At 41.9% G+C, this 9996-nt stretch overlaps 1 pseudogene; it reads left to right on the top strand.

Moving 5' to 3' along the window:
- Positions 1 to 2475: 2475 nt before the first annotated feature.
- On the top strand, positions 2476 to 5317 carry LOC133891898 (uncharacterized; annotated as a pseudogene).
- The last annotated feature ends 4679 nt before the right edge of the window (positions 5318 to 9996 follow it).

The raw sequence follows: 9996 nt of genomic DNA, 5'->3' as shown, positions 1-9996 counted from the left end.
AAATATTGGATATCGAAGTATGGAAGGTAAATAATGAGATGTTAAATGTATTTTTAGAAGGAGAAATATGGTCCATTTTGCATGGTGACTGTTTGATTAATTTGAGTGGACGATAAAGATTGTTCGAATCCCCACAATTGGTGAATTAGATATGAGTATAAACTAATACGAAAATATTGAAGCATTTATAATAACATCATTTCCATGTAGAAATCTAAGTTCTCTTGTTTATACTAGATTATTAGTATGATCGAAGTTTGAAGAAGTTGATTTCAGCAAGGCCTAGAACAGGTGGTCGCAGCGTTGCACTTGTTAACTGTGCAGTCGGAATGATGGAACCAATTCTTATTAATCGTGAGGTACGTACGGAATTTTCGTGACTTATTCTCTCGGATGTGAGAATACGAGTAAGATATAAGCTTGATGCCTCAATGATTACATGTTTTAGTCTGAAAATCCTTATTCCGACGGACGCGCCGGTTAGGCACGCAGACGTGCGGCGCACTGACGAGCGCCGCATCCGTCAGTGCTAGCTAGTAACGATAAACAACCCGCCGAGACCAAGCAACCAACCAACAACTGCCCCATGACCGGGGTCACCAAGCTCATGCCTTTTGCCCTCCATTTCAGCGCAGGCGCAGCAAGTAGTGCAAGCTTGCAAGCATTACCACAATCTATCAGCAAAATGCCATTTATACCTCTATGTAGGAATATAAAACATTACTGATTATATTTTTGAGGGAATATAATTAACCGTGGAAGAAGTAGCATTTATCCTACGGACCTACGAGTATGTTAAAATGTAGCCTACACTTAATAAAAAAAATAAGTATAGTTTACATCCCTTCAACTTGGCAGAAAGTGTAGTTAACACTCTTAACTATTAAACCGGGTATTTTACTACTCGAACTTGAAAAATCGCACAAATCTACAGGGTAAAGTGGTTTTGGTGACATGGATCGTCCAATGAAGGTGGCTTTTGCCATATTAATAGCCATATTATCAAGTTTTCGCCGCAACAAAACAACTCGTACATCCACATTCTCGGCCTCTTCTTTTTCTTCTTCTCTCTACTTCCCCATTTTCTTTGTTTTTTCTCTTCATCTTCCCTCATCTTATTTGGATCCCTTAGCAAGAGTCAATGGCATTGCTGTAAATGTGGCAAGAAACACTATGATTTGGATCACAATTAGCTAAACCACTTTAAGATGTAAATTAACTTGTTTTGCTAGGTTATGAGATTATATATCAGTTGTTAACTACTTTAAGGTTAATGCTCCCTTTGGCATTGTTGTGACTTTTGAAAAACATTTATTTATTTCTTATTTTGATACAGTTGTTAGTTGAAAGCATCCTTTATATAAAGAAAATGTAACAGCAAATTTCTACTAGAATTAGCAAAGATTTCACTAACTAACTAGATTCTGTAGCGCAGCGGAGCACAACACATCAATCACAATCAAACCCTAAGTTAACCTAATTTTATAAGTTTACGAGGTTAAATACCTGGTTTCCTAATTCAGAGGCTAATTGGTCATTCTACGAAGCTCATGGGCATCTTCCAATTACTTCTTAGATAGGTTTAATTCATCTGATGATTGATATGCAACAAACACGAATCAAATTGTCTGTGTCACGATGTAAAAATGAACAATATGTCAAAGGGCAGAGCTAGCGCCCGGACGTCCGATGATGGATCGGACGGTCCAACCGTCTGTTGTAACGTCGAAAAATAATATCTGCAACATCGAAAATAACTATTTGCAACATCAAAAGACATGCATCAAAAATAGCACACCGCATGCATCCGATCCAGAAGAAAAATTCCCACCACAATATTACGGATTGTTTCATGTAAAACCTATGTGGTCTAGAATTAGATGTAACATAAAAATAACTATGTCAATAAATTTTCATAACATCTGAAACATTAAATTTGAACATCTGAAACATTAGAGATGCGAAAATATAGAAATTAACTCAAATGAATAATTTTTTCAGGTCCAGATCTGTACGCAAAAGATTTCGAGATGCAACATACGAAAATAACTATGTCAACAAATTTTCATAACATCTGAAACATTAAATTTGAACATCTGAAATATTATAAATACGAAAATATAGGAATTAACTCAAATGGATAATTTTTTCGAATCCGGATCTATGCACAACAGATTTCGAGATGCCACATATGAAAATAACTATAGCAACAAATTATTTGAACTTCTGAAACATTAGAGATACGAGAACACATGAATTAACTCAAAACAATAATATTTTCGGATTCAAGTACATGGGCCGGTCATCTGTAGTCCGTCAAAGCGTCTGATTGCTCCGGACATCTGTAGGCACGCATTTCCGTATGTCAAATGCTAGAGGAGCTGCATGCGGCTTGAATTTTGCATAGGCTATATATGCCTATATCACGTATCGGGTGTGACTGATTAGGTCGTGGTTCCCAAACCAAGGAAAATATTCTTCGTTTTCTTGTAACAGAAACACGGCATCTAACGGTTGATTTCAACACCCCAACTACCTGTCTCTCTCCCGTCCTCGTGATGTCATGCACCTCCCTCTTCCTCTCTGTCTGTCTGTCTGTCTGTCTGTGTGTGTAGCCAGGCTGTGTTTATCCCTTTGCAGAAGCCATTCATTCATACATATTAGCGAACCTAATACCCTTCGTTTTTGCTTTGCTTGCTTCACCTGTGAACTCACCAACCATGGAGGATTTAGCTAGCAGTTCATCATTTAGGAGTGTCCTAAGCTGTAGCGAAGAGCAGGCTCCATCAGGAGAGAGTTCTTGGACCGATTACTTTGTGGATTTCATGCTGTCCGAGGAGGAGAAGAAGAGACAGGATGCTTTGTATTGCGCTACCGAAGGCGAAGACGCTGGCGGCGATGGAAGTAACCACGAGGAGGAAGAGGAAGATTCTATGCTCTCCGATGACGCCTCTCGCGCCCCTGCGGCGCTGTTGCCTGGCAAGTACAAAGAGTTGAAGAAGCTCAAGAAGAAGGTTTTCAAGGCCCTGGATCATGATGATTCCCTGGAAGATACTGCAAGCTCTCCTGTGAATAGCCCAAAGGTTAGTTACAACTGACAAGGCATCAGTTTAACCTTTGTTGTTAAACATAGACTGATTCTGACGTTAATTTGCCTATTTGTTTTGCTTCTTCAAGGTCAGTGCTGTGTCACAGCTGGAGCTGAGCCTAAAAGGAGGTGCAATACCAGGGACCTCACCAAGGTAAATTGAATTGTTCTTGAAAAGATATATATACAATGTTTGAGACGTATAGTATTTATTTTAAGTATCTTTTGCAAAACAACATTTATACTTTTTCTCCGAACAGACGACACGAGATCTGTCGATTTTATCAAAGAAGAAGAGATCGAATTGACTCAATTTATGAGGAAAACTGGATCAAAAAATTTTACAACTGCATAATTAATTAGAGGGAAAATTGGCAAAAAAAAAAAACCTGAACAACATGCCGATGGAGACAACTAAATGAAAAATGGCTCACACACCACTCAACCTAGCTCAAGAAGACAATACCCGTCGCAGGTCATCGTTGTCAAGCTCACCACTCTAGCCACACAATAGCTCCGACTTCCTCTAGTGGATCACAACTGCACTTCTAAACCTTCTGGTGGTCAAAGCCGCCGCCGAACAGACCAACGCAGCACCCAAGCCATGGGCCACCCTAACGTGGTGGTGGACCTCCATGCTGGGCTGCTCCAAGGCGACGTCTCCAGGGAGGACGTGGCATCGAAAACGCCAACGTCGCCCATCTAGAAGACCGGACTTGGGTTTTCACCCGAAAAGTCCCTAGGGAGTAGCAAGGCACCAAGATGATGCCACCAGGGAGGAAAAAAGTGCCAAAGGGGTCACTGTTGTAGGCACCGGTAGGAAGCTGGCCTAGGCTTTTGCGCAGAGCCCCAAAATCCCTCCCACCGAGCAACCGAGCCACCCGATGTCGTCGCCTAGTGCGTGTCTCCTTCTGGGCCATCACCAGCCGCTGAGCTCTCCACGCGCCAGATCTAGGGGAAGAGACAGATCAGCAAAGGGGAGGAGCCCAACAGCATAGTGGCAATAGAACGCGCCCACGCGTGAGACAACGGACATTAGGCTGAGCCACCGGACTGCCAGCGGAGCGACAAGAATGACAACCGACGGTGATGGACAAGGCTCACCACTGGAGGAACCGGAGCGGCAGACCACCCCTTTGACGAGGGACATGGTCATGCAACCCCTGATGGGTGCGAACCGTCACACCTAGCAAGCGCAGAGGAGTTCAAGCGCGCAGAGCCAACGCAGCACTCACTAGCAGGCGTTGAAGGGCTCGACGGCGACATTGAGGTCGCTAGCAGGCTCAGCCGCAAGGCGAGGCTGAGGTCGACCGGAAGGAGTACCTCAAGCTCCGCAATGACAGAGGAGACCATGACGGTGTCCACCAGTCCTAGCCGCAAGCACAACACCAGGCCATGCCCCTCGACCAGGTCACAGAAGGCGGCCTTCACACTGGATCTAGGCCGTTGCCCGGGCTGCCACCACCAGAAGGGGAGGCGCACCGAGGTCAACACTGACAATGCCTACCGCGCCGCTGCAGGGCGCCGCCTCAACAGCAGAACCGGCGCCGCCTCAACGGCAGAACCGGTGCCGCCGCAACAGGTCTAGTGCTGCCACAACGGATCTGGTGTTGCATTACCACCAGGCGCCATTGCCGAACACCACGCTGACGCGCCATCGCGGATGAGGGGAGAGGGGGGAGGTGAGGCCGCACGGTCGCCTCTTGGTGCCGCCGCCGGCGGTGGCAGCCTCATCAAGCCGCATAGGAGGGGGGACTAGGACGCGAAGGCGGCGTTGCCACCCCCCCCCCCCCCGAGTCGCCTCTCAGAGATGACGCGGGTGTCCGTAGCTCTGAAACTACATGAATAATTTATTCCCAGCAATTTATATCTTTGTTCCCTTTTTGGTTTAATTCTGTCTATGTTTGCATGAAGGAAGTAGGAATTGGTGATGATCACAGAAGGGAGGGGATGGATTGTACAGATGCAGCCATGGAAGGAGTGAGATTTGTTGAGGGATGATCGCAGTTAGCTCCATGTGCTGAGCTGAATGACAAGGGGATTTGTTTCTTTTCGTTGTCCGTGCTGCTACACTACCATGAACGAAATTGAAACCTCAATGTATGAACAGCATGTGTAGTGTTCCCACTTTACACTCTATGCATGCGTGGCAAAAATGACAAAAACATATATAATGTGCTGTTATTGGGTATATGCTTACTTATTATGAAATATATGTGAATATTGCTACTGCACATATTCATGTGATCTTCTAGTTTCATTTTCATTTTGTTCTACTCATCAGTATCCTGGCAACTGGTTACACATATCCATGGAGTTTTGTTTGTCATAACCTTACTATTATCTGAAAAAACAGTAACTAAGGTAATTATAGATACATTTTGATCAAATCAAATATGCTTCAACAAATATTTTCATAGTTTTCTGAGGTAAGATGCGCCAATCGAAGAGGTCGTGTAGTTTGATCAAATATACCATTATTAGTATTCTTCACAAATGACCAACATATAACTTGCAAGAAGAGGTGATTGCCCTCCTCCATTTGGCATTTTGGCCATCCTTTGTAGTATATGTGGCATTGCTCTCCTCTGCTAGATATATTTTTCTCTTTTTTCTTCGAAAGAGAATCCCCTACCTCGCTGTCACTTTTGTTCAATATGAAATGAAAATGTTTTCATACCGGCCGCTGCACTAGCTTATCAGCATGAATGCATGATCGAATGGTCTATGTACCCTACTCACTTGGTCATTTGTGTGCATCATAACTACTTACCATGCATGCATGAGTGGTTCCCATACCAAAACTTACCAAATTGCCTATCTCTCTTGATCTAGACACCATGTCCTTGCTTGCTCCTTCCATCACTATTATAAAAAGGGTCATCCGTGCTCCTCTTTCACTACTATTTCAAAAATAATTGACAATGATAAAGTATCATCGCTGGTTAATAAGCTGAACCGACAGATCTAACCGTGAGTTATTATGAACCTACAATGATAATTAATATCACTACCAGTTCAAAAGCTCACTGAGAATAATAATTGAGCCAATACAAACTGGTAGTGATAATCCTTATATCTATCGGCTCGTATTCCAAATCAGCTGTGATAAGGATTGTCACTGTTGGTTCATATGCTCACCGATTGAGCAATAATTGAGCGAATATAAACTAATAATGTTGATTATTATCATTGTCGGTTCGTATTCCAAACCGATAGTGATAATTCTTCTATAAATCCCGAGCCTGTCTCCCTCAGTCACGCCCCATCTCACTTCGCTCTCAATCTCTAGAAGCCACTCCCGAGGGGTAGTGGCGGTCAAAGTGGTACGGTGGTCAACATCGTCACTACGGCCACCTTTACCCCTTGTGCCTAGCTTCCACGTCCTCCGTGCTCCTCACCGTCTCTCGAGTAGGCGCGGAGCCAGGATTGAACCATAGGGGGTGGGCAAGTTGCAAATATTAACAACAATCATCTGATAACAAGTATAAAATGGTGATATATATATATATGTACATATACAGGCTCAACGGTAGCAGAGATAACAAGTATAACAATATATGTTTTATGATACAAAAGAAAGCCAATTGTTTTATCTACTAATTATCTAACAAGTATCTCAAATTTGAAGGCGTTTACTTAGGTCCCCTCAAATGTTGTAGTTATAATTCTTGTTTATTGATCTTGTGGTGGTGCATAATTATTCTGATCAAGAATTTGCGTATCAATCAATTCAATAGTTTGATCAATGGTCGCATTAGGATTTTTAGCACAATCGAAACTTGAAACAACTAGCTTATAAAAACTATCGATCGTTCTTAACCTCTTCATCATAGCTAAACAAGTCAACATATAAAGGCTATCAAAGCATACTAAATTTGAAAAGCATAGGGAATTAGATTTGCATGGCGTTATCAATTCTACTATAATTAATCCTACCCGTACCCAATTAATCTAATCCTAAGGCAAAATTTCATACAACAATTGAATATTAGGATGGTTAAGAGGGAGCACGAGGCGTACCTTTCTTGAGTTTGCGGCTTTGCGGCCTTAATACTGAAGCAGCGGCAAGTAGCGAGTAGAGCATATGCATAGATGATCAGCGAGCGGCAGCGACATGAAAAATAAAGGAATTCGATCATGGGGGTGCAAAATGAGCATGTAAATTGCTAATGGTGGACAAAAGCCTTGTTTGCTAATTTTCTTATTGGGCTTAGAAGTACAACACATGAGGACATACTTAATTAAGTACTTGATTAAGCAATTAATTAGCATGTAAATTAATTGGGGCTGTCTTACTGGTTACTGGTTAGGAGCCAGGCCTCTACCCCTTGTCTCCGCCCCTGCTCTTGAGCCTGAGCCACCTCACGACCACCCTTGTTACCATGAACCACCTCGCGATCGCCCGAGCCACCTAGCGACCATCGTCTACCGAGTCCCGAGGGGTAGTGACAGTCAAAGTGGTGCGATGGTCATCGTCGCCACTACGTCTGCCTCTACTCCTTGTGCCCGGCTTCCACATCCTTCATGCTCATCGCCGTCTCACTGACCTTGGCATCTCCTGTCTCCCGAGCCCATCGCCCCATCTCCCGAGCCAATCGCCCCATCTCTCTGTCTCCCCAACTAAACGAGTGACAAGTTGAGTGTTTAACATTATGGCAATATGTAGATCTAAATGAGTGGCAGAAAACACATTTTCTTTAAGATGATTGTGTTTTTGTCATTCATTTAGATGTACTATTATCACTCGTATAGCGCAAGATGTAAAACAGATGGCACAATATAGCTGCACCAAGAGGTCTTCGACATTCCCAAGCCGAAGAACTCCTGGTACAAATTAAAGCTTTGCAACATCCATTTCTATTTGTCTAAGTTTGATATGTAAAATACTCTATCGCGAATATTTTGGTATGGGGTCTATGTCTAAGTTTTAGATCAAACTTAGGTAAGTCGCCATACTGAAGAGTTCATGGTAGAGTATTTTTGCTCATGTGGATGGATTATCACTGTTGATTCATAAGCTAACTGTAATAATCTATGATTATCATTGCCGTTATTTCACTGCCAGTTCAAAATTGGCAATTTTGGAATCGACAATGATAGTCTGTTATGTAGTAGTGCATGCAAATGCAATTTTGAAAATTTCAAAGAGTTCCATAATCTTAGCAGTTAGTGGTATTCTTCTTTCGACCATGAAGATACATAAAGTGAGGATAAAGATAAGGGCGTGCATGCAATGACATGCATATGAATAGAAGGGTGGTTAGCAAGTACACACTAAAAAAAGGTCATCACTGTCTGTTCAAAAACGACATTATTGCTGATTTCAGAACCGACGATGATTAAGTGGCAGTGATACTCGGTAGTATCATTGTCGATTTTGGAACCAACAGTAATAGAGTTATCACTACTGATTGGTGTTATAAACTGACAGTGATATTCGGTCACAAATCTAATGTTTTTGGGACCAGATTTTTTTTTTTGCACTCGACGAATTAACCCAATGGCTCTTCTAACTAGTGATGAGCCCTCACGGCTTCTGTGGAGTCAATTCATCAATTATAGCAAATTATGCTGAAATTTATCTTCTCTAATTTGGCTGAAATTTTTTAGAGATATCGTGCTACATCTGAAAGTTAGTGCTTCACAGACGTTTCATCAATCCGAGTGACCAAACTCGCGATGAAAATATTTAAAGTTACAGTTTTTAACTTTGTGGCCCTGTGTTTTGTTTTTTCAATCATTCCTACTAGTGTTATACCGGATCCAACAATTTACTTTATGATTCAGTGCGTGGTTTTCCTTCGACAATCTTTAAACGATTATTTGGATATCTATATTGCTTCAAATAAAAAAATATCAACTACAAAATGTTAGATCTCGTCGAATGCTATAATTTTCATATAAAGTTTGTCTCTAACCGGCTCCGTATTTCATCGTCACTGTCGGTTCGTTATGTCTCCATTATCACTTCCGGTTCATAGCGAGAACCGACAGTGGTAATAAAGTATTACTGCTGGTTTTTTAATTGAACTGTTGTTGATTTTTGCCAGATGAACTATTACTACATGTTTTTGTAGGAAATGGCAATGATACTTTATCGCTACTACTTATTTCTGAACCGACAGTAAGAGAAGTGCACGGATGACCTTTCTTGTAGTAGTGGTAGCTTTCAGAATATATGTAGTTAAGGATTCACTGTTGCAAACGATTGAAAGCTGAGCGACATATTAACAAACCAAATAAAAGGCTAGCTAGGGTGGCCTCCCTAATTAAACAGCTTGAGCTTGTCTTACACATTAGTAGTTTCTACTGCATCATCTTTGTATTTTCTATCGATATGAATTAGGAGAAAGTTCAAACATGAAGTCCTGAGAGCTACCTATGTGTACCTTTTCGTTTTATGTGCATGCTTCATCACGTTTCTGAACAATCCACTCGTTTCATTACTGTCGAAGCACATGACTAACGCGCCAATTAATCGGTGTCTGGAGCGAAGAAAGGAACACCTACGTCGCCTACTGACCTCTGTATGCATCACATGCGTTTTTCCATCTGAAATTGCAGTTAAACAAAAATAGCACTCCATACTCGTATGCATGAGCCAAGACTCTCGCGGTCTACGTTCAGAGGATTGCGTTATCACTAAACCGGCCCGGGTTAGAGTCATGCACCTGGTCTATCTGTCCTTCCGATCTTTCATTTTTTCTTCATACTTGTATGCATGATGGGCAGTGTTCGGGTCCAAGTTACTGAAGCTTCTAACCGAAAGGTTGCACACAATAAGGAAAAACATCTTTTAACTAATCCATAATCCAAACAAGCTGGTGCCGTTCTTTTTAAAATTCTTGAAGACTAGTTAACTGATCTGAAATTTCAATCAGAGTAAGTACATTGTATACATCAAC

Source organism: Phragmites australis, chromosome 15 (genome assembly GCF_958298935.1).
Source record: "Phragmites australis chromosome 15, lpPhrAust1.1, whole genome shotgun sequence".
NCBI lineage: Eukaryota > Viridiplantae > Streptophyta > Magnoliopsida > Poales > Poaceae > Phragmites > Phragmites australis.
Note: the sequence above shows the minus strand (reverse complement) of the source record. Positions and strands in the feature narration are given on the sequence as shown.